Source organism: Hemiscyllium ocellatum, chromosome 11, assembly GCF_020745735.1.
Source record: "Hemiscyllium ocellatum isolate sHemOce1 chromosome 11, sHemOce1.pat.X.cur, whole genome shotgun sequence".
NCBI classification, from domain to species: domain Eukaryota; kingdom Metazoa; phylum Chordata; class Chondrichthyes; order Orectolobiformes; family Hemiscylliidae; genus Hemiscyllium; species Hemiscyllium ocellatum.
Window position 1 is genome coordinate 73,999,203 of NC_083411.1, and position 24,953 is coordinate 74,024,155.

Consider the following 24,953-nt stretch of genomic DNA (forward strand, 5'->3'; position numbering starts at 1 on the left):
TGTGCTTTTCTACACTTTCTGCTGGTTCTCGAACATGTTCCAGTTCCGGTGAGAAGCCTGAAACCTGAAAGCTTGATGGGGTGGTGTGGGAGCAAATTTCCGAAGTCATGCTGCGTTGGGTTGTCTCGCTGATGTTCAGGCCTCAGGGCAATCTGGCTGGTTGCGTGTCAAAATGGCAGCAGGATCACAGAGAACTGAGGCAATAATTGATCTACTGAGCAGCTACTTATTTACGAGGCTGAGATTTTGCCTGGTTCGCATGGCACCTTTGCTTGGTCTTCAACTCTCCTCACCATAGTGGAGTGAAAATAGAATGAGAGGTCAGGGCAGCCTGAAGACAGGGTGGCATTTCACTTTTTGCAGGTTCAAACTTGTAATACTTGGGCCTTCCACCCACAAAGACTTGCAAATGGATTTCATAAACTCTGCAGAGGAATCCCCTGTTGAACCCAGGGCTGGAGGAATTGTCTGTCAGTCACAGAATAAGAATCACCTCTCCATGTTGTGCTGGCTTCATCTTCTCAAGGCAGATTAACAAGACAATTTTTGGGTTGGCATGGTGGCTCAAGTGGTTAGCACTGCTGCCTCACAGCGCCAGAGACCCGGGGTTTGATTCCAGTCTTTGGCATCTATCTGTGTGGAGCCTGCATATTCTCCCCCTGCTCATGCGGTTTTCCTCCCACAGACCCAAGATGGATTGGCAATGCTAAATTGCCCATAGTGTCCAGGGATGTGCAGACTAAGTGGTTGAGATATGGTAAAAGCCCCCTTTTGGGTTACAGGGATTAAGTGGGATGCTATTTGCAGGGTCGGTATAGACACGATAGGCCAAATGCCCTTTTTCTTCATTGTGGGAAATCTATGATTCAATGAACACCATATGACCTTCACACAGGGGCTGCTTTCCAGCCACTGTCTCAGGCACTTTGGATTTAACTGTACACTCCACTTACCTGTCCTTTACTGGCTGTCAAACAAAGTGGTGACCAATTTAGTTGATCCTTGATTTCCTGGGAGTTCCCTCAGGCAGGCAGCCAGTCGTAGGTCTCTCAAAACTTAATATCTTAGAGTTTTTATAGAGCATTAGATACCACCCATCAACTCTGCTTCAAACTCCACAGATGCTGCTTGATGTGTTGAGTATTTCTCTGTTTTTTTTAATGCACTTAGGTACCAAGATTGACCAGTTGTCAGTTGGTATGAAGTCTCTTGTTGTTTTTGTAATCCTGGATTGTCTCAGAAATGTTCTTTTCTAACTTTTGTAACTGTTTGAAAACACAATTTTGGGAGAATATCGACATGCAGAATTAGCTTGTTCTGAAGTCAGTCTTCTCCCTCTAAAGTTTCTTTCCTCTTCTCCAGCAGATTTAGTATGAAGAATGAAGGGGACAATCTTCTAAAGGCACTTAATCAGAAGCCTCACACAATCCTTACACAAGTTTGCGGCACAAGGGATTGGGGAAGTGATACATTAGCATGGAAAGAGGATTGGTTTGTAGACAGAAGTAAAAAATGGATGATATTCTGGATGGCAGGCTGTAGCTAGTAGAATGCCAGTGCTTGGGTCTTATTTATTTGCAATCTAATTGAAGTCTTAGACAAGGAACCATTGTAATATGCCCAGGTTTATTGATGCTACACATCAAGCAATTCTGTAACAAAGATTGAATATAATATGAGTAAGTGTAAAATTGTCCTCTATTTATGTTATTGTAAGTCACCTATAGCTACCTTAACAATATTTCCTTTCATGCAGCTCTCTTGAAGGATACCATTCCAGTTCATCAAGCTTCTCCAACTGTTTTGCATTCATTCTGATGATGCAAGCTTCGACACCAGCACTTCTAATGCTCCTCCTTCTTTTACTGAGGTCTCCTCCCCCCCCGCCACCTATTGTCAACAAGCTCTGCAATCCTACCTCCTCTGTGTCACACATATCTGCTCTCAGCCCTCCCCTCCCAGCCAGGACACAAGAGAGGCTGTTCCTGATCCTCGGCAGCCTCTTAATTCAATGGTACCAACAGCAATCATATCTACCCCTTCTCCTTTCAATGACTGTTTGTTTCTATGTACCATCCTGATACACTCCTGTCCCCTCCAAAACCCTTACGTTTTTCCCATGGCCACATTCCAAACACCAGATATGCAAGAAATGTCTTTGTACTTCCTCTCTTCTAACTGTCCGAGGACAATAAGACAGTAAGACCACAAGATATCTTAGCGAAATTAGGCCGGTCAATCCATTGAATGTGCTCTGTCATCCAGTCATGGTTCATATGTTTCTCAACCCCATTCTCCTGCCTTCTCCCCAGAATCCCTGATCCCCTAACTAATCAAGAACCCATTTATCTTTGTCTTAAAGATACTCACTGACTTGGCCTTCACAACCCTTTGCGGCAATGAGTTCCACAGATTCACCACCCTCTGGCTGAAGAAATTCCTCCTCATCTCTGTTCTAAAGGGTCATCCCTTCACTTTTAGGCTGTGCCTTGAGGTCTTAGTCTCTCCTACTATTGCAAACATCTTCTCCACATCCACCCAATCCAGTCCTCTCAGTAATCAGATTCCCCTTCATCCTTCTGAACTCTTCATCTGGCAAGCCCTTAGTTCTGAGGATCATTCTTGTGAACCTCCTCCAAGGCCAGCACATCCTCCCAAGATACCTTCCAATAAAAACAGCAATTTATTGGTACTTCTTTCCATTCAGTCTACTCTCACTGCTCAGAATACTGTCTCTTCTACACTGGGAAAACCAAGTGAAGTCTGGGTGAACACTTCTATTCCATCTGTAAGCATGACCAACACCCCCCCCCCACCCCCCCAACTCAAAAGTCTCTGGTATCTTGTATTTTAAGTCTCCACCTCTATCCTCAGTCTTCTACAATGCTCCAATGAAGGTCAATTGAAGCTTAAGGAGTAGCATCCCATCTTTTGATCAAGTACATTGCAGTTTTATAGACTCAACATTGAGTTCAACACTTTCTTTACTTGTCTAATGAATACTTCTTTTCATCCAGCCCCACCAAATCATTCACCATTTAATCTCTCATAATTGCAGATCTTTTGTTCTTTTTCCATCTCTAGATTTTTTAAAACTGGTGAACCTCTTTTTTAAACATTCGCAATATCCACAGTATTTTGCTTTTTGTGTGAAATTACCTAATTTGGAAGGAAAGATAGAAAAATTGAACATTTTTAAGGGGAAAGACATTAGTATTCAGAGCAATTTGTAGTTTGTTGCATAGCAAACATCTTAACACTGCCATAGCAAGCAATGACATATAAGCCTTTATTGCAAGGTCATTGGCGTATATGAGGAAGGAAAATTTGCTTTAATAATATACACCGCAGCACACTTGGTGTATTGTGTGCACTTTCAGTCTCCTTATTATAAAAGAATATACTTCATTTAGAAAGTGTGAAGCAGAAGTTTATTTGATTGATTCCTGGGATTAAAGGGCTGTTCTGTGAGGACAGATTAAGTAGAAAGGTCCTCTGTTCATTGCAATTTAGACTAAGAAATGCATAAAATTCTAAGTGTATTTATTAAGTTGTTGAGAGGCTGTTTCTTCTGACCGTCACATCTGAAGCTCTAGTTTATAGACTCAGGATAAAGGGTCCAGCAATTAGGATTAGCATTAGGGAAACTTTCTTTTCACTCAAACTGTGGTGAATCTTTGGAAATCTATGCCACACAGGGTTATAGATGCTAAATGATGGCATTTATTCAGGCAATAGGAAATCAATGGATATGGAAATGGTTGATGTAGCAAATCAGCTATTACCTTATTGAAGCATGATTGAGGGGCCATATGGCCTAACCCAGTTCCTATTTCTTATGATCATGGAATCTTGCATCTATTCTTCAGCATCTCTAACATTTCTTTGTTATGTGTGAGCTCTGTAGTGTGTACTGACATAGTTTCCACCATGGGTACCAACCCAATCCTCAGTCTCACCCAAGATCTGAGCATGCTCATTCTGTAGTGTAACTGTGACAGGTAATTCAGCCTGATCCATTGTGCGCCTGCCCCAGTTCTAACCCCTTCCCATTGCACATAGCCCAATGGATAGAATCATTGAGTGTCATTGCAGCACTTCAACTGAAGTCTGTTAAATCACAGGACCAAACCAGACATCCTCCTGGTCTCTAGCTAAAGTGTGTGAAATGACTTTCAATAGTATTGGTAACTATTCCTGCATGCCTGCAAAATTCCTCGGTGTGTTATTTTAATACATTTGTTCATTCCCAAAATAAATGGGGAACAAATGAGTTAACAAGGAATGTCACACAAACAAAACGCTGTGTTCAATACCAGTATCACTGACAGTACTTACCTCATGAGACCCCGTTCTTTACTGCATACTACTGGTGAGATATATTTTTATGACAGTTTTCCTTTGAATAGATTTTCATATTTAGTATGTACCCACTATTAGAAATTGCTCGAATTGTGTGTCTCTTTTGTTTTACTCTGCACCAGTTTATTGCCATACCTGCTCATGGTTTGGATGCCTTGATGTATCATCACAGGCAGCCACATTATGCTATATACTGTTTGCTCAAAATAACAATAATGTCTGGATCTTTTCCCCTTTTCAGTTGCACTATCACTGTAAATAACAAACAACTTTAAATTTATGGTGTAGATTAAACTAAACTGGATGTTAAAAAGGGAGTTTTGTAAGAATATTGAAGATGTTCACTATATCATGCATTCTTTTGTTTTTCTGAAATTGTTCCTCCCTACTCTTTTAAATGTCATTGTGATACTAAATTGACTAATTTATTTTGTTTGTAAGAACATTTTGGGATTTCAGATGTTGTACAAACATAATGTTGGATTCATACTGCCCTTCCTGCTGCTCACCATACAGTAAAGTACTTTTCATTTCAGTCGTTCTCAGTTTGCTTTGTTTCCAATCTCAAAACACAGTCTGTACAAGATCGCAGAATACAGTCCATTTAAGTGTTCTGAACAGACATGGATTCTTTTTTAAACACTAAATGTCTGCAATCTCATTATTTCTTGGCTGTATATTTGTTGGAGAAATTTGCTCCATAGGTTAGAGATCACAAAACACAGCTCGAAGTGAAATTGACAAGCAGTTTATTGCAAGCAATATTGCTGGAGGAGAAAACAGACCAGCTGATACAGAACTGAGAGTCTGCACAGAAAATTTGATTTCTCCTCCCAGAGCTGAGGATGAGACCAGTTTTATAGTAATGCTGCACAATGACACTGATTAAGAAATGGGAAACTACAATGTTTCTGGAAATTAAGTAATTTAGTTGCAAGGGTGCTAATTGGAAAGCAGTTTATCGGATGAATGTTCTGTTCCTTCACACAATGCAACATCCTGACAGTATCATCGTTCCACTCATCTTCACAGGTAGGTGTTAAAGTCATTTATGAAGGGGTGAGGTGCTTCCATTGTCCTGTGGTTCCTGCCTCTCTGTCCTGCTCTTTGTGTGGCTTTGGTGTTGCTGGGTTGTGAAACGGCCCCATGGGCTTTGAGATCTCTGTCATGCCCCTAGGAGCTTAAAGCCCTTGTCTGCATGCCGTCTGACAAGGGCTTTAAGCTCCTAGGGGCATGACAGAGATCATGAGCTTCTCAGGAATTCTGGGTTTCCTGGTACAATTTGGCCAATTTGCTTTTGTGGGCCTATTGTGGGTTAACAAATCTTTTCCCACAATTCTCCCTTTTTTTTGCTTGGGGAGGGACGAGAAGGGGGCAATGTAGCCAGAGCCAGGGGGATTTTCAGGTGGGGGAGGGGGGGGGGCTCCGTATCGGACAGGTTGCACTCAGTGTCCGAGTCTGGTCCAGCAGAGGCTATCCCAGGGGCAGGGATGCTCTCCCAGTGGATTTGTGCTAGCTGAGTGGTGAGGTAGGCAGAGAGTAACAGGATTGCACATAGGCATGAGCAGCACAGTCAGATGGCCATGGATAGCACTATATGATAGCAATGAGGGCTATCAGTCCCTGCAGTAGGGCTGTGCCCCATGATCCCAGCCAGGAGCCTGCCCAGTCCCATGAGTCCCAACGGGTGTTCTGGTCATGTAGGACAGAAGCTGCCTGCTGGATGTGTTGGGTCAGGTCTGTGATGTTTTCACTGGGGTCAGGAATGGAAGTGCATCAGTCAGCACCAATAAGGGCACATGTGCCCTCCTTCACAGCGAGCAGGTAGTCCAGGGCCATCCTGTTCTGCAAAGCCATAGTTCAGATGGCAACAGCTTCCACATTTAGCTGGGCAAGTGCGTCTACTGTGGAGTTTGCCACCTCCTCTAGTGTGGCGGCGAGGTTGTGGGCTTCTACCTGTAACCGCCGGGTTGTAGAGTGGGGTGACATCAGGTAGAGAGCTGCTTCAGTGGCAGCGAGGGCTTGTCTACTGTGGGTCATGGATTTTGGGAAGGGAGGGGATTGGGAGTGATACATGAATGGTACAGCGTACCCGACATAACAGCTCCCAGTCAGTGATACTGGCAGCCATGGGTAGGCTTTGTTGTCACAGAAAAAATAGATGCTGTTGTAGGTCCCTGTTCAGATGGTGAGGAAGGTGTTGCTCTGGCTGGTCCTGTTGAGGACCTTTAGGTTTAAAATGCTGCCTTCTGCAGCGGATCGGCATGCTGCGGTAGCTAGGAGCAATGAGTCAGTGCACCGACTCCAGCCAGCCTCCCACCTGGATGGCTGTGTGCTTTTTAAATAGATGGAACCCGCAGGTAGCCCGTGTGTGTCAGTGTCAGCAATAGTCAGGGCTGGGGGCTCATGGGAGAGGTTGTAGGCCAGGTAAAACCACCCTTTAATTTTGTACAAGTGGTACCCCACTGATCTCCAGTGGGCTGGCCTGCTGTCCCCCATAGTTGGGCATGGCCAGTGTGTGGTAACTTCAAGGGATCTGTCTGGGTCTAGCCACCACTCTGCCATGTCAGAGATGTTTAAGAGGATTGATGCTAAGGGAATGCCCCCCGTGAAAGTGGACAGGGACCCAAGTGCAGACCCAGCAGCAGGTCTGGTTAAATCGCTGGGCATACCCATGGGCCATTTTGAGGAAGTCATGGCGGCTTATGAAATGTGCTGCCCCTTGTCCCTTTTTACCAGCAAGCCACAGTGTGATGGTCAGGCAGGTCAGGTCAAGCGTGCTGATGGTGATGGCTGCCGTAAGCAGTTGGATCCATCCTCGGTGGTCAGAGTGGTGCCTTCCTCCGTGTGGTCCCTGGTCATTGGTTGTGGAGCCCTCTTGCATGTGGCCATTTGGGCCGTCCTTCCAGTTTCACAGCAGTCCAGGTCATCATTAGGATCAGGTACGGGCCTTTTTACCTAGGGGAGAGAGAACCTTTTTCTAGTGATTTAATTATGACATAGTCCCCGGGTCGGAATGGATGAATAGGCACTGCTTGGGGTGTGGGCAATGTGGCTCTGGCCTGGTCGTGTGGAGCACAAATGCTCCTGCTAAGGGCTGTGGCTGTGGTTGTGGTGAGTTTTGGGGTCTGGTCGCAGTGGGCATAGGCCGCCTCATAAATACTTCAAAAAAGAGGTGAGCCCAGTCATGCAGTTTGTCTGCGCAAGTATAGTATTGAGTGCAAGTGGCAAGGCGTCTGGCCAGGTGAAGTTATGTAGCTTGTATACATGGGCATATGTAGGGAGCAGGCAGTTGACGAGAGTCTGTACAGCCAGCTTCTCATTTCTGTTAAGGGAATGACTGCTGAAAAGTCCCAGACCTCCCTAAAGCGGGCAATGAAGTCTGGCTGGAGCTCGCCTGTTTTCTGCAGATACCTGGTAACAGCACCAAAGTCTGCATGCTGCTTGCACTAGTCTTTATTGCCTCTTTATCAGTGCTGTCCAGCCATCCCAGTCTGCAGCAGCGTCCCAGGGTTGGATGGGGAAGTTGATGGCAGAGTGAATGGTCATCCAGTGGGTACCATAGGCGAGTTGTAACAGAGTCTGCACATCTTGTGGCGGACAGTTGTAAATGTAGAGATTTGTAGCAGCCAATTATAAAAAGTGAGTAGTCTTTTCAATGGGTGTGGGGCGTCCTGCAACATGGCCCGGACCCCTGCATGGATCCAGGGCTTATCAAGGGGAGTAGATCCAATCATAATGCGTGGAAGCTAGCATTTGGTGCCCTGGTTTTTCAGGGCAGTGGCCGTGCTGCGCGTGAGCCTGACGTTATTGTCTGGGTTGGGCAGCGGTAGTGACTCAGAATGCTCAGCGGCTGCTGTAACCTGCTGCGAGCTTCTCCTGGGCTGCGTGTTAACAAAGGCAGCCACTTCATTTAGCAGCTGGTCTGGCTCTGGGGCTGGTAAGGGAAGTTTAGGGTATTGCGGGGCATAGGGTGGCGGGACAGTGCCCGGGGTGGTACGGGTCTCTGCAGTCGGGGTTTTATTGCAGCAGCCTTTAACTTTAGGGGCCTGGTGGTGTTTGGCAATGTCTGGGTCCAGTTATCAATTTTGAAGGACCCGTCATATGGCCAGTTTAAAGGTCCCTTGTGAAGGGGATAATGTAACGGCTGTCCCCTATGTCTTTTAGCACAGTGGCTGCCGGTGACCTAGGTATGATAAGAGCATCTCCTCCCTTGGTCTTGCAGTCTACCATGCCTTTTCAGAGTACTCTTCTTCACTTTTGGCCCCAGGCCATTCTCACCACCTGGTTGGGGTTATCCAGCTCCCACAGCTGGCATCTCCCAGCAGACAGTGGATGTCCATGCTCCAATGGCGTCCTGGATGTCTTGGGATGATTTCTAAGTGCTGCATTAGGTTGCGAGGGAAAAAAACAGAGATAGAGAGCTAACAGAACACAAGCAGTGAGTGATTAGATTGGTGCTGGAAAAGCACAGCAGGTCAGGCAACATCCGAGGAGCAGGAAAATTGATGTTTCGGGCAAAGGCCCTTCATCAGGAAGTGATTGATTGACAAGCTAGGCAATAAAAGTTAGTCAAGCATGTAATCGCTGACCACAAAGTAAACAAACACTTCAGCGCTGAACAAACACAGCCAGGTGGGACACCTGAAATTGATAAAGCAGCACTCAGTAAGCAGACACACCCAAAACAAACACTTAGAAACCACAGGACAGGTCAACACAGCTGGGCTCGACTCAATTATGCTTGAGCTGGATGTATCAGTAGTAAAGCGAGAATTTGATGAGCAGTCTCTCCATGTATTGTGCCTAGCTTTCTCTGCCCAACCATCTTTCTCCTGGCTAGAACAGGTTCGTGACAGCAGTTGTGACTCAAGGTGAATCACGTGTGGGCCAGATTAAGGTTTGTTGTAAAATTTCAGGTAGTTAATTTAGCACAGGTGACGACTTCTACAAGCCCAGACGACTCTGTTTAGTACCGAATTACCGGCTGTCAATTCACTTACTTTCCCACCAGACCACCTCCTCAGGCTCAGACATGGCAGCTTAAAAGTCAGTTAATTTAGGAGCCAAATGCCCACCTCCCCAGGCCAGAGTCATTACTCACATTCCAAATTGCAGCAGCCAGCTGCCAATTAGTTAAATTTAAAAAATTTATTTAGCCACTTCCCAGACTCGCTCCTCAGGCCAAGTTCTGGCAGTAATTTAGGAGCCAAGTGCCCACCTCCCAGGCCAGGGTCACTACTCAATTGCCGAATTACAGGAGGTGAAGCCAACTCACTGCAGATCAGAATTGGGGCCACCCTCCGCTGTCGTCCATCCTTTCTCTGGTCTGACCCTCATTGGGCAGGGCTGGCCACCAGGTACCAATCGGGCTAAATTTAGAATGTAAGGTTCGCTTACCCTGTTGAGAGAGAAAAAAAAAGGGCCTGTCAACTATTGCCAAAGTGTCGGAGAAATTTTCCCAGTTGGTTAGAGATCATAAAACACAGCTTGAAGTGAAATTGACAAACAGTTTATTGCAAGCGATATTGCTGGAGGAGAAAACAGACCAATTGACTTTTTTTAATTTAAAAGATATACTTTATTCATAAAATATTTTGATGATCTGTACAATTGGTCATGCCATACATACGTAAACATTCCATTTCTTGGCATACAGAGACAGAGTAATCATTCATATATACAGGTCTGTACGATTACTATCCACATATTTAGCGGGGGTAGTCAGCAGAGTTCCTTACTGTGTCGGACCCCAGTGCTTAGGCAGGCAGATGTTACACGTTGGTCTTTGCCCAACGCGCCTTGGCGGCAGCTGCCCCAAACTTCAGCGCGTCCCCCAACACGTAGTCCTGGACCTTGCAATGTGCCAGTTTGCAATACTCAGTCAGGGTCAACTCCTTCAGCTGGAAGATCAACAGGTTTCGGACCGCCCAGAGAGTTGATGATCCTCCAGGCACAGACCAGCTGACACAGAGAATTTGATTTCTCCTACCAGAGCTGAGGATGAGACCAGTTTTATAGTAATGCTGCACAATGACACTGATTAAGAAATGGGAAACTACAATGTTTCTGGAAATTGAGTAATTTAGTTGCAAGGGTGCTAATTGGAAAGCAGTTTATCGGCTGAATATCCTGTTCCTTCACACCGTGCAAATCCTGACAGTATCATGGTTCCACTCATCTCCACAGGTAGGTAAAAACAATGACTGCAGATGCTGGAAACCAGATTCTGGATCAGTGGTGCTGGAAGAGCACAGCAGTTCAGGCAGCATCCAACGAGCAGCGAAATCGACGTTTCGGGCAAAGGCCCTTCATCAGGAATCGGTGTTAATGTCTTTTCTGAAGTGGTGAGGTGTTTTCATTGTCCTGTGGTGCCTGTCTGTCTGTCCTGCTCTTTGTGTGGCTTTGGTGTTGCTGGGTTGTGAAACTGTCCCATGAGCTTTGAGATCTCTGTCATGCCCCTGGGAGCTTAAAGCGTCTTCCATTGTCTGCGTGCTGTCTGACCCAGTTCCTGAGCTGCTCGGAAATTCTGGGTGTCCTGGTACAATTTGGCCAATTTGCTTTTGTGGGCCTATCATGGGTTCGCAAATCTTTTCCCACAATATTGCATGGTGTTTGGGTATATTGATCTTTCTTAGCTTCCTACCTCTTTGTCAATTTTTATTCTTTATGCTGTTTCTGCATGATACTTTGGCCTTCACTCATATTCAACTGAAAGCAACTTCTAAACAGATCTAGTTCCACTGCACATGAGATTTCATAACTTTGGTCCAATCTAGCAGTGGATCTAAAAGTAAACTCTTCACTGCTTGTGACAAAACTTCCAGTCGATTAACTTATTGGCTCCACCTTGCTGTATACATTTTGGTCACACCAGTGATAAATGGCACCTCTGCTATTGACCATTGCTAAAAATCAATAAGTAGCATTTTGGTCAATAGGTTCTATATGTCAACACTTTGTGACAGTGTTTATATGATAAAACTTGAACATTTCCTGTAATTTATTTTGTTTGGTCCCAACAGATTCAAATGATGCTATGTTGCAAAATTGCACTGGTCCAGTCCTATGTCAATACTGTAATAGGCAAGAGATAACTGTCAAAATAAAGCAAATTTGTTACATTGCTGCAGTATTATGAACTGAAACATTGCTCTACATTAGACAACACATATAATGTAGAGCCTTTTACTCTTGATCATTAAATTATCCCAGTAAAAATAACCTTCATATCACTCACCTCTTTGGACCATATGACACTGGCCATTGTGACATGCAGGATTTCAATCCCATTCAGAACCATATGCTCTGAGGTGCATAATATGGGGGTACGCGCTTTTCATTCAATTTGCTTTCATTCTCCTCTGACACTCGGCTGGCATCTGCAGTCTCTTCAACAGCCTCCCCACAATGCAGCAGAGGTTGGCTGACCATCATTCTCTCACTACCACAATGCTACCCACTTGAACAAAAACACAACAGTGTAGCTGCTCATGAAGCACTTCATGACTGAAAGTTGAACACAAACCTGGAGCTTTCTCTCAGGCCACAGGTGATGTGCCAATTGACATTTTAAGACCTGTTTTTTTATGTGGTACAGCCATTGAAGAAAATGAAGCAAAGTCAGGTCAATGGAGCAGATAAAGAGATCTTCCATGAATAGCTGATCAAGTTCGAGAGCTGAATGACTAACTCTAGATCCATGTTTTTGAATATTCCTATATTACAACAAAAATTTAAGAAGCAAGTAAAGATGATACGGAAAGTAAGAAAGAACTAGCTCATTATCATGCATGGAAGCAATAAATATTGTATGTCCTTTTCCACACAGAAAGATAATTTCACATTTCTACTCACAGAATCTCCAAAAATATCTTGGTCTGGACATTCCTGATGATCAGGATTAGATTAGATTCCCTAAAGTATGGAAACAGGCCCTTTGGCCCAACAAGCCCATACCAACCCTTTGAAGATTAACCCACCCAGATCCATTTCCCTTACCCTAGATTTACCTCTGACTGTTGCACCTAACACAATGGGCATTTTAGCAAGGCAAATTCACCTGACCAGCACATCTTTAGATTGTGGGAGGAAACCCATGCAGAAACAGGGAGAATGTGCAAACTCCACACAGACAGTCACCCGAGGCAGGAATCGAACCCAGGTCCCTGGCGCTGTGAGGCAGCAGTGTTAAACACGGAGGCACTGCGCTGCCCAAGGATGACCAGCACCCCTCCCCCACAATACAGAACAAGATTAGGCCTAAGTTGGGGTGAGGGTGGAGAGAGGGGATGAGTTATAGAGGATTGATGATGTTGACTATGAAACTATTCCAACTATACATGGCAACACTCTGGAACGCTCCTAATGTGACGAGTCTGATCTGCTACGGATGAATGCTGGAACATTCTGAAACAGGAGTTGGGGATGCACAAATTCATAAATCCTTTTCTTCAAAATTTTCTAGTGGAGCTAAAAATGGTCACTTTTGTCGAACAAATAATTCTCTGATCTTTAAGATTTTTGCCAGAAAAAGTACAAATGCTAACAATTTATAAAAGTGAATTTAATTCTTTGCTGTCTCATCTGAATATTGTATCTATAGCTGAAGGTCAAAACTAGAGAAGCAATGTTTAAGGTGAGACTCTAAAAGGTTGAACAAAAGACCTTTAATGTAGTGATTGTAATAACTTTATTTATACTTTGGTTGGTTTCAAATACCTTAGAGTTTAATAACTACTTGTGGAATATTTATTCATGAAACATTACAAGAGAGTCAAAATATATGCTCATTCATTTGGAAGAAGACAATCAAATATCTAGTTCCTTTCTGTTTTATCCCTACATATCACAGCCAGAGTATCTACTAGAGACACTGAAACAAAAATAGCAAAACCTTTATTTCTGATGCGCTTACTTTGGGATTAGTACTAGACTGTAGATATCTGTAAAGTGACAGTGAGGATTGCAGATGCTGGAGATCAGAGTCAAGAGCTGGGTGCTAGAAACGCACAGCAGGTCAGGCAGCATCTGAGGAGCAGGCAAATCAATATTTCAGGCATAAGTCCTTCATCAGGCTCATGCCTGAAACATCAATTCTCCTGCTCCTCGATGCTGCCTGACCTGCTCTGCTTTTCCAGTGTCCCACTCACGACAGTAGATATCTATAAGACACATTTTATTTCTATTCATCACATGATGGTAACTACAAATGATAGTTGGCATTTATGTGTCTTTGATGTAGTTTAACAGAATCAAAATTTGACACTGATCCACAAGAGGGGATATCAGGGCAGATGACCAAGAGTTTAACTTAATGAGAGATTTTAAGGAGAAGGAGAGACGAATAAGTTTAGGGTTGAAGTTCTAAAGCTTAGAGCCTCAGCAGCTGTCAGTACAATTGCCAATGGTCAAGTGATTAAAATCACAGGAAAGCAGAGCAAGGCTGGAAGATGTTACAAAGCAAGAAGGAGTGAAACCATTGGAAGAATCTTTAAGCAAGATGAGAATTTTAAAATCAAGATATTACTTCACTGGGAGCCAATGTAAGTCAACAAATTTGGAAGTGGATAGCAGAGTTTTAAATGAGTTTGCATTTATGAAATTTGGAACACTGCCTTCACATAGTCATGTGTCAAGTTAATAAAGGCATCAGTGATGGATTCATCAGCAGGTAGGCTATGGCAGTGGTGGATTCAAACAATTTTCTAAAAGTGAAAATGGTCACTTTTAGTTGGAAGCTCATCCTGGGGTCAAATATGACTAAGTTGCTAAGAGAAAGTGAGAACTGCAGATGCTGGAGATCAGGGTCGAGGGTGTGGTGCTGGAAAAGCACAGCAGGTCAGGCAGTATCCGAGGAGCAGGAGAATCGATGTTTTGGGTATAAGCCCTTCATCCGGAGGGCCTTTGTTCCTAATGAAGGGTTTATGCCCTAAACGGCAATTCTCCTGCTCCTCGGATGCTGCCTGACCTGCTGTGCTTTTCCAGCACCACACACTTGACTAAGTTTGCAATCATTTTAGTTTGGGCAGGTACTGTTGTCAGAAAGAAGGATAGACACAGAAATTGGAAAGCAGAGTTTGTGGCCGGACTTGTGGACAATGGCTGCAATTTTCCCAATATTTGGAGAATGTCTCTGTTCATTGGTATTGTATGTCAGATAAGCAATCTGATCATTTACAGACCAATCAGAGAAATGGTGGTGTTCTGGGTGTGATCAACATCCATGTAGAAATGATACTGAGTTTATAGATGACACTGCTGAGAGGCAGCATGCAAGAGACAAATAGGCAGGGACCGAGTTAGATGTTACTTAATTTCAATGACTTATATTCTTCAACTCTTGAGTATAAGTTAACACTTTAACCTGTTCTCTGTGAAAAGCCCAGTTAGACATTATTCAAAGATTAAACCTCCTTATCCCTTTCTTGCAAATGTTTATTTGTCACTGCTTTGTTAAAATTTTATTTTTAAAATGATGATTGTGTAAAATTTTACAATGCTGTTGAGTCATTTCAGCTTCATGGTTGTTGGTGAATGGAACACACCCAGAATATCTCCAAACTTCCTATTTTTAGAATATAGGTGACCAAAGGTGGATGTTAAATTCACCGCAGCCTGTTTATGGCTTCAAATTATTCTGTGGCCTTTCACCTCCCTATCACATAATCTCCTCCAGACCTACAATACTCCAAGATCTCTCCATTTTTGGCCTTCCTAATCCTATTCAACATTCCCATCCTTTAATATGCTCCTTCGAACCTTTATTGGGTGTGTGACCACCTTTGTGTGGTTTAGTTTAAAGTTTTTATCCATTTGATTCTGGTCTCGTGAAATGCCTTGGGACACTTTACTATTTTAAAGATGCTATATAAATGCACTTTGTTGTTGAGTTTTAATTGGGAGGCTTAAATATCTGGCTGTTTCCACAAGTTTTGACCAGCTTTTCCTTCCCAGTTTTGATTGTCGAACCCACACAACCTCAACAAAGCAAGTTGCTCATACTAACTGAATTGAGTAAGTCAGGTGGTATATTTGAACGGCATAATGGAATTGTATCTTTGTGAGACCAAACATTAAATTCAAATACTTAGATGGAAGATATAGTGATCTGAACTTTAGTAATATAATTATTTAACTGGGCTAACTGTGATTGCTTTTATTACAGGGTAACCCTGTGCTTCCACATCTATGTGATTAAACACAAGTCTAGGTGTTTCTGTCCAAGATATCCAGCTCATCCAGAGGAAATACAGCTAATGTCTTTGCTGATAGATTTTAAATCACTGTAAAGACATCAACATAGCCTAACTCACTAATTTCATATTAATCTCAGATTGAACAGATAGGGCCAATGCATTAATTTTTAACCAATTATAATTGCTGTTGAACAGTCACTCCAAGCGTGAAACATTAATTTTACAATTGTCGATTCACATTCTCTCAGAAGAAAATTAAAGTTGCAGGGTTTTCCTTTCTCTCTTTGTTTTTGTCATGCATGTGAGTGTCATTCTTTATTTTTGCCTTTCATGCACTGATTTAAAACATAGTTTACAGTTCATATTTCCTGTCTTCTTTTTGCTGATTTTCAGTCTGCAGCTCCCAGGTTGGATTCCATAGCATCACTGTGTTACAAGATCTTTCAACTCAGAGGTAGTGAATGCAATTCTTGCAGCATAGCTTGCCAGCACATATTGTATAATGCTAATGCTAGGCTCCCAAACATATGCAGAAACCGATGCAGTAGGTAGATTGGGATGTGTATCAGATTATTTGACATGCATTCTGCAAATGACAACCGCGCAAGTCCATTGAGTGCCTAAGATATGCTGCACCAAGAACCCCCAGCCTCCCCTACTAATTATATTTTCAAGGCCATTCATCCAGTTTGCTTTTGACTTCTGTTCTTATGAATATTCTGTGGAATATATTTGGAGGTGTTATGATGAGTTGCTGGAGTTGGCAGGGAGCATTACTGCAACTTGAGAGGGAGGGAGGAGGGGTTTCGGAACTTACCCAACACAAAGTCACTTTAGGAGATGTTGCTGTAGCATCCCCAGATCTGCAGTATAAGAAGGAGATGCTGGAATGGCTCCAAAGATTGAACTCTGACATATCAGGAGGAGCAGAGAAAGTTTTACCTGTCGAACATTTTCAGGGGTCATTTAACCCACCGCTACCTCGGCTTGAAATGTCTGGGATTCACCAAGAAGATGGACACAGATTTATGCCACCTCCTTCAAAAATGACCATCGACACCATCTTTGAGATCACTGTCACTCCGAATCATGTTCCTACAAGAAATATGCTGGAGTTGAGCACCGGGACTGGAACTGCATTGGGGGTTTGGGAGAAGTGGAGCTGGTGGTGGTGGGTGGGTAGGTGGTGTAGGGTGTGTGTGTGTGTGTGTGTGTGTAGGGTGGTGGAGGTACAACAATATTCTCTACAGGGTGTATCATGGTTCATTGTCGTCTACTGCATCCTCCACAACTTTCCTAATAAAAGGATATCAGTGCCCTTCTGGTTTTGTTGTGTTCCCTGTGATGAAGGCCACTTGTTCTTGCAAAAGACTGTCAGTGGTGATGTTGCATTGTGTTTGGAAGTGCCCGCCACAAAGTCTGTGGAAAGCTCCAGAGCTTGGCAGCATTGGTAGGTTCATAAGGGTGAGTTGGAATATCTGAATATTGGACACAAATCTTGTCCATTAGAAACCACTATAATGAGTAAAGAATGGAAAAGTGATGTATTGAGCAGTGGGATAGGTTGCTCTGGTGGTGATCAGAAATGCATTTGCTGACAGTGCCCATTGAGGTCAAGCTATTGAACTTTATATAATGTATATGCCAGTTCTCAGGGCCAAATTCTGAGAATTGGCTCCCCATTCCCATTCATTTTGAAGGATGTTCCTTACGCATCATCTAGAGTCCCACGACAGCATGGTCTCTGTCCTCCTGATGGTTTCCAATACCACCTCTATGAACCTCAGAGCCCTCTGTCTTCGCTGGTGCTCCATTCCATCAATTCCTTCAGAAACTCTCAGTAGCTGCTTTCCTTCCAATCAGTGCAGCTCCCTTGTAAGAGTTACATACTGGCTGGAACACATGATACTTATCACGTTAATAATAGCCTAATAGTCAATTGCCTTCAGGGATTGATTAACTCCATAGGTTAGTTAATATAAAACAGTAAAACTGTGGCTCATTGGTTTAGGGAGATGATTCTTGCTTAGGGTTTGCCACAGTGCTGAAAGGTGAGATGTCACAGGTGAGCCCTCACTTCTTGCCTTTGGGTAGCACAGTAGCTCAGTGGTTAACACTGCTGCCTTGCAGTGCCAGGGACACAGGTTCGATTCCAGCCTTGGGTGAATGTATGTGTGGAGTTTGCACATTCTCTGTGTGGGTTTCCTCCCACAGTCCAAAGATGTGCTGGTCAGGTGAATTGGCTATTCTAAATTGTCCATAGTGTTAGGTGCATTAGTCAGAGGGAAATGGGTGTGAGTGGATTACTCTTCAGAGGATCAGTATGGACTTGTTGGGCCAAGAGCCTGTTTCCACACTGTAGGGAATCTAATCTCAAGTAAAGCATTTTACAAGTCATGAAGCAGACCTTACAACAAAGTCAACTGATTTTCATGCATGCAGCTTTTTATGTATTTACAAAATAGACTAACTGCTAAGAACATTCACATTGTACACAAACAGGCATACACTTTGTTAACAGGAAATTCAACTACTTCTCATGATAGATTCCACATGAGTCTTCATCACACATGTCATTTGCTATTGCATTCAAATATCAAGCCTTTTTCTGTGTATTGCTCGAGATATTTTTGGGCGGCACGGTGGCACAGTGGTTAGCACTGCTGCCTCACAGCGCCTGTAGACCCGGGTTCAATTCCCGACTCAGGCGACTGACTGTGTGGAGTTTGCACGTTCTCCCCGTGTCTGCGTGGGTTTCCTCCGGGTGCTCCGGTTTCCTCCCACAGTCCAAAGATGTGCGGGTCAGGTGAATTGGCCAAGCTAAATTGCCCATAGTGTTAGGTAAGGGGTAAATGTAGGGGTATGGGTGGGTTGCGCTTCGGCGGGTCGGTGTGGACTTGTTGGGCCGAAGGGCCTGTTTCCACACTGTAAGTCTAATCTAATCTAATCTAATATGGATGTAAACTGTCATTTTTTTCACTGAATTGATGTTACAAAGATTGAACGTTCATCCTCCTTCCTTCACTTGTCTTTCAGCTCTTTATTCAATTTTATGCACAGAACAGAGGTATCTCCTAAAGACCTCGTCATCTCAGTGATAACATTCTCCAGTTTAGATTTATTCAATCTATTCCCCTTGAACTTTCCTTTTTCTCTTAGTAGAGAACTGAAATTTTAACAGCACTAAGTCAGAAGAAATTAAGTGTTCGGTTCTTCTTTTATATTCAATTCTGCATGTGTTTCTTGAATAGTCTGTTACAGTTTCTGTCATGCCTCTGATTTGTCACTGAATCCATGGATTGTGACTAGAGTGAGGTCACATTATGCTAGAATGCCTCCAATTGCTAATCCAGCAGTTTCTTCAATATATAACATTCAACATATAACAGTGGTAATGTCCAGGGAGATTGATTGCACTTGCAGTCCAGCTCCATTCATCCTTTACATGAAACTGGTAACTGTGTGTTCTGAAAGTTTTCCTTCATAGGTTTCATTATGGCTTGTCATGTCTGTGGGTACACGTATTTTATGACTTGCAGGGGCAGTAAATGGGCACTTGCTCCTTTGCCGATCTTAGCCAGTAGTGCATAGTTACAAATTGTCTGAGGATAACTAATGTGAGTTTTTGCAATCATTTTGAGACAGTGTGGTGACTTTAATGTCTTCATGTGATTGACAGTGTGGAAAGTGTTTTCACCACTTTTTGTGTCTCATTATGGACAATACCAGATTCTGGTTTGTGAAGCCCATCATTTATATACCTCTGGCAGGAGGCCAGATCATTTTAATTGAAGATATTCTTTTGTGCTTGGTCTGTTTGGGTCAGTACATGCAGCTTTAGTCTGCTGCACTCTCTCTGCCAATGCGCTTTTCTGCAACATGCCTTTCAAAATTAATTGAAATCTGGGCATTTCTTTGAAATAGATAGAAGGTCACATCTTTTGCATGGACATCCAGTCCCTTTACACATCCATCCGGCATGGCGAAAGCCTCCATGCCCTCCGTGTCTTACTCTCCCGCCAACCCAATCAGTACCCCTCCACCAACACACTCCATTCAATTGGCAGAACTGGTCCCCACCCTCAACAAGCTCACCTTTGAATCCTTCCACTTCCTTCAAATCAAAGGGGAGCCACGGGCACCCACATGGGCCCCAGCTGTGCCTGCCTCTTCGTCGGGTACATGAAACAGTCTATCTTCCACAGTTATGCCAGCACCATCACTCAGCTCTTCCTCCGCTACATCGATGACTGCATCAGTATCACCTCGTGTTCCCACAAGAAGGTGGAACAGTTCATCAACTTCGCAAACACCTTCCACCCTGATCTCAAGTTCACCTGGACCATCTCAGACTCCTCCATTCCCTTCCTGGACTTCTCCGTCTCCATTTCCAGCTACCTACTCAACACAGGCATCTATTTCAAACCCACAGACTCACACAGCTACCTGGAATCACCTCCTCCCACCTCCCCCTCTGTAAAATGTGCTCCCTTACTCCCAAGCCAACTCCTCCCTATCTACTCTTAGGAGGAGCAGTTCCACTCCAGGACATCCCAGATGGCCTCCTATTTCCATGACCACAATTTCCCCTCCCAAATGATCAACAATGCCCTGCGACACATCTCCTCCACTTCCCACACTTCCGCTCTAGAACTCCATCCCTCCAACTGCAACAAACATAGAACCCACGCCCCAGTCCTCACCTTCCACCTCACCAATCTCCAGATGCACTGAATTATCCTCCACCATTTCCACCACCTACAATCAGACCCCACCACCAGAGATATATTTCCCTCCCCAACCCAACCAGCATTCTGCCGAGACCAGTCCCTCTGTGATTCCCTTGTTAAGTCCACACCTGCCACCAACCCAGCCTCCAGTCCCAGCACCTTCCCTTGCCACAGCAAGAGATGTAAAATCTGTGCTCACATCTCATCCCCTCACCTCTGTCCAAGGCCCAAAAGGATCCTTCCCACATCCAGCAGAGAGTTTCCTATACATCAACCCACCTCATCTACTGTGTCTGTTGCTCTTGATGTGGTCTCATCTACATTGGGGAGACAGAATGCTAACTCATGGAGCATTTCAGGGAACATCTCTGGGACACACACACCAAACAACCCCACCACCCTGTGGCCAACCACTTCAACTTCCCCACCCAATTCCACCAGGGACATGTAAGTTTTGGTCTTCCTCCACCTCCAACTCCAAGCCACCCGATGCTTGGGGAAGAATGCCTCATCTTCCACCTTGGGACCCTCCAACCACACAGCATCAACATTGACTTCACTAGTTTCCAAATCTTCCCATTCCCCAGCTCATCCTAAATCTCTTGACCTGTCGTACCTGTCCATCTCCCTTCCCACCCATCCACTCCACCCTCCCCATCAACTTATCGCCATCCCCCTCACCTTCTTCCATCTATTGCCTTCCCAGCTACTTTCCCCCAACCCCACCCTCCTTTTTATCTTTCATCTCCCTCTTCCCCCGCCCCCCCCCCCAACCCCTACATCTCTGATGAAGAGCTTATGCTTTAAACATCGACTCTCCTGCTCCTCGAATGCTGCTTGACCTGCCGTGCTTCTCCAACGCCACACTTTTTGATTCTGTTCTAGTGACTGTGTCGAGTTTGTACTCACACCTTTGTGATTGATAAGAATTGCTTTATACTTTCATTCATCTTTCTTATGCTATAAAGCTTTGGCTCATCCAGCAATTATTCATGGAAAACTTCCATGGAGTTAGACACAATCACCAACTTAACAATTCTGTTCACTAGGTGGGCAGCATGGAGGCACAGTGGTTAGCCCTGCTGCCTCACAGTGCCAGAGACCAGGATTCAATTCCCGCCTCAGGCGACTGACTGACTGTCTGAGTGGAGTTTGTTCATTCTCTCCGTGTCTGCGTGAGATTCCTCCGGGTGTTCTGGTTTCCTCCCACAGTCCAAAGATGTGCAGGTTAGGTGAATTGGCCATGCTAAATTGCCCATAGTGTTAGGTGAAGGGGTAAATGTAGGAAAATGGGTTTGGGTGGGTTGCTCTTCGGAGGGTCGGTGTGGACTTGTTGGGATGAAGGGCCTGTCTCCACACTAAGTAATCTAAGAACCCCATCTAAATAAATCACCTATGTGCCTTTTTCCCTACATTTACTCACAAGTGAAGTTTTTAGATTAGATTTACAGTGTGGAAACAGGCCCTTACGGCCCAACAAGTCCACACCGACCCGCCGAAGCGCAACCCACCCATACCCCTACACATACCCCTTACCTAACACTACGGGCAATTTAGCATGGCCGATTCACCTGACCGGCACATCTTTGGACGGTGGGAGGAAACCGGAGCACCCGGAGGAAACCCACGCAGACACGGGGAGAATGTATGGATTCCATAGGTATCTGTCTCAGTAACATAAATTCTCATCAATGAATATGGAAGTTTAATCTGACCCTGAATTGGTCTTCTAGAGAGGTCCAATTCTATGAGAAATCCTTGAAGACTGCAAGACACGGGAACAGAATTGGCCATTCAGCCCATCAAGTCTGCTCCTCCATTTGATCAAAGCTGATATGTTTCTCAACCAATTCTCTTGCCTTCACCCAATAATCCTTGATCCCCTTACTATTCAAGAACCTATCGGTCTCAATCTTCAATACCCCCAATGACTAGGTCTTCACAGCCTTCTGTGGTAATGTGTTCCACAGATTCCCAATCCTCTGCCTGAAGAAATTCTCACTCATCTCAGTTCTAATGGGTAGCCCCTTCACTTTGAGACTGTTCCCTCAGCTGCTCATCTCTCTTACTCATGAAACATTTTCTCTATGTCCACTCTATCCAGGCCTTTCAGTATTCTGTACATTTCAATGAGATCCTTCTTCATCCTTCTAAACCCCCTGGATTACAGACAGAGCTCTCAATTGCTCCTCACATCACAATCCCTTCAGCCCCAATCATTTTCAAAGCCTCCTCTGGACCCCTTTCAGCACAATCCTTCCTTTGATACAGGAGCCAAAACTGCTGACAATATTCTAAATGCAGTCTGACCAGAGCCTTAGAAATCTTCCGCAGTACATCTCTGTTTTTGTATTTGAGAGCAATCAAAATGAATGCTAACATTGCACTTTCCTTTCTAATTGACAACTGAAACGCATGTTAACCTTAAAAGAATCCTGAACTATGACTCTGAAGTCCCTTTGTGATTCGAATTTCCAAATCCTTTTCCCTATGCCTCTATTTTTCTTACCAAATCTACATAATATCCCACTTTCCCAGACTGTATTTCATCTGCCACTTATTTGCGCACTGTCCTCACCTGTCCATGTCCTCCCCACTTCCTCAACACTACCTGTCTCTCCACCTAACTTTGTGAAATGTACATACTTATCAACAATACCCTCCATTTTTTCATCCAGATTGCTAATGTCTAATGTATAATAGTTATGGTCTCAACGCAGACTTCTGAAGAACTCTACTAGTCAATGGTTGCCATCCTGAAAAAGACCACTCTATCCCTACTCTCTGCTTTTTCCCAGTAAGCCAATCCTGTATTGAAGCCACACCTTGTCCCTAACATCATGGGCTCTTATCTTAATTAGCAGCCTCCTGTGAGGCACCTTGTCAAAGGCCTTCTGGAAATCTAAATAGATCATGACTATTGGCTCTCCTTTGTCTAACCCACTCATTACCTCTTCCCAGAATTCTACCAGATTTGTCAGACATGATCTCCCCTTGATGAAGCTGTGCTGACTCAGTCCAATTTTACCACGCACTTCCAAGTACTCTGTAATCTTGTTCTTAATAATGGACTCTAAAATCTTACTAATGACTGAAGTCAGACCAACAGGCCTAAAGTATACTGTCTTCTGCCTTAAACAGGGATGTTGGGGTTCCGTTCGCCAAGCTGGGAGTTTTTGTTGCAAACGTTTCGTCCCCTTTCTAGGTGACATCTTCAGTGCTTGGGAGCCTCCTGTGAAGCGTTTCTGTGCTGATTCCTCCGGCATTTATAGTGGTTTGAGTCTGCCGCTTCCGGTTGTCAGTTGCTGTCCGCTGCAGTGGCCGGTATATAGGGTCTAGGTCGATGTGTCTGTTGATAGAATTTGTGGGTGAGTGCCATGCCTCTAGGAATTCCCTGGCTGTTCTTTCACATTTGCAGCTCTGTTTGGCCTGCCCTATAATAGTGGTGTTGTCCCAATCGAATTCATGTTGTTTGTCATCTGCGTGTGAGGCTACTAAGGATAGCTGGTCGTGTTGTTTCGTGGCTAGTTGGTGTTCATGGATGCGGGTTGTTAGCTGTCTTCCTGTTTGTCCTATGTAGTGTTTTGTGCAGTCCTTGCATGGGATTTTGTACACTACTTTGGTTTTGCTCATGCTGGGTATTGGGTCCTTTGTCCTGGTGAGTTGTTGTCTGAACATGGTTGTTGGTTTGTGTGCTGTTATGAGTCCTAGTGGTCGCAGCAGCCTGGCTGTCAGTTTGGAAATGCTCCTGATGTATGGGAGTGTGGCCAGTCCTTTGGGTTGTGGCATGTCCTCATTTCGTTGTCTTTCCCTTAGGCATCTGTTGATGAAATTGCGCGGGTATCCGTTTTTGGTGAATACCTTGTATAGGTGTTCTTCTTCCTCTTTTTGTAGTTCTGGTGTGCTGCAGTGTGTTGTGGCCCTTTTGAATAATGTCCTGATGCAACTTCGTTTGTGTGTGTTGGGGTGGTTGCTTTCATAGTTCAGGACTTGGTCTGTGTGTGTGGCTTTTCTGTATACCTTCATGGTGAATTCTCCTTTCGGTGTTGTCTATACCATTCAGAGATTCCTGAAAGATCACCACTAAAGTCTCCATAATATCCTCAGCTGTCTCCTTCTGGTATGTTGTCCATCCAATCTGGGTAATTTACCCACCTTCAGACCTATCGGCATCCCTAGCGCCTTCTCCTCAGTGATGGACACTATACTTATCTATGCCTCCTGGCTGTCCTCAAGTTCTGGAATGTTACTAGTGTCCTCCACTGTGAAGACTGATGCAAAGAACCCATTCAGATCATCTGCCAGTTGTTTGTTCCCCATTTCTACTTCTCAAGCCTCATTTTCCAGTGGTCTAATGTCTACTCTCGCCTCTCTCTTATCTATATGTCTAAATAAAACTCATGCAATCTTCTTTTATATCACTAATTAGCTTACCCTTCTATTTCATCATCTTGTACACCCCCTTGTTACTTTTTTCGTTATCCTCTGCTGGTTTAAAACACTTCCCAATCCACTGGCCTCCCACTAATATGCACTACACTGTATGTTTTTCCTTTTGTCTTTATGCTGCCTCTGATCTCCCCTGTAAGTCATGTTTGCCTCATTCTCCCGTTAGCAGGTTTCTTCTTCCTTGGGACAAATTTCTGCTGTAGCAAATAAAACC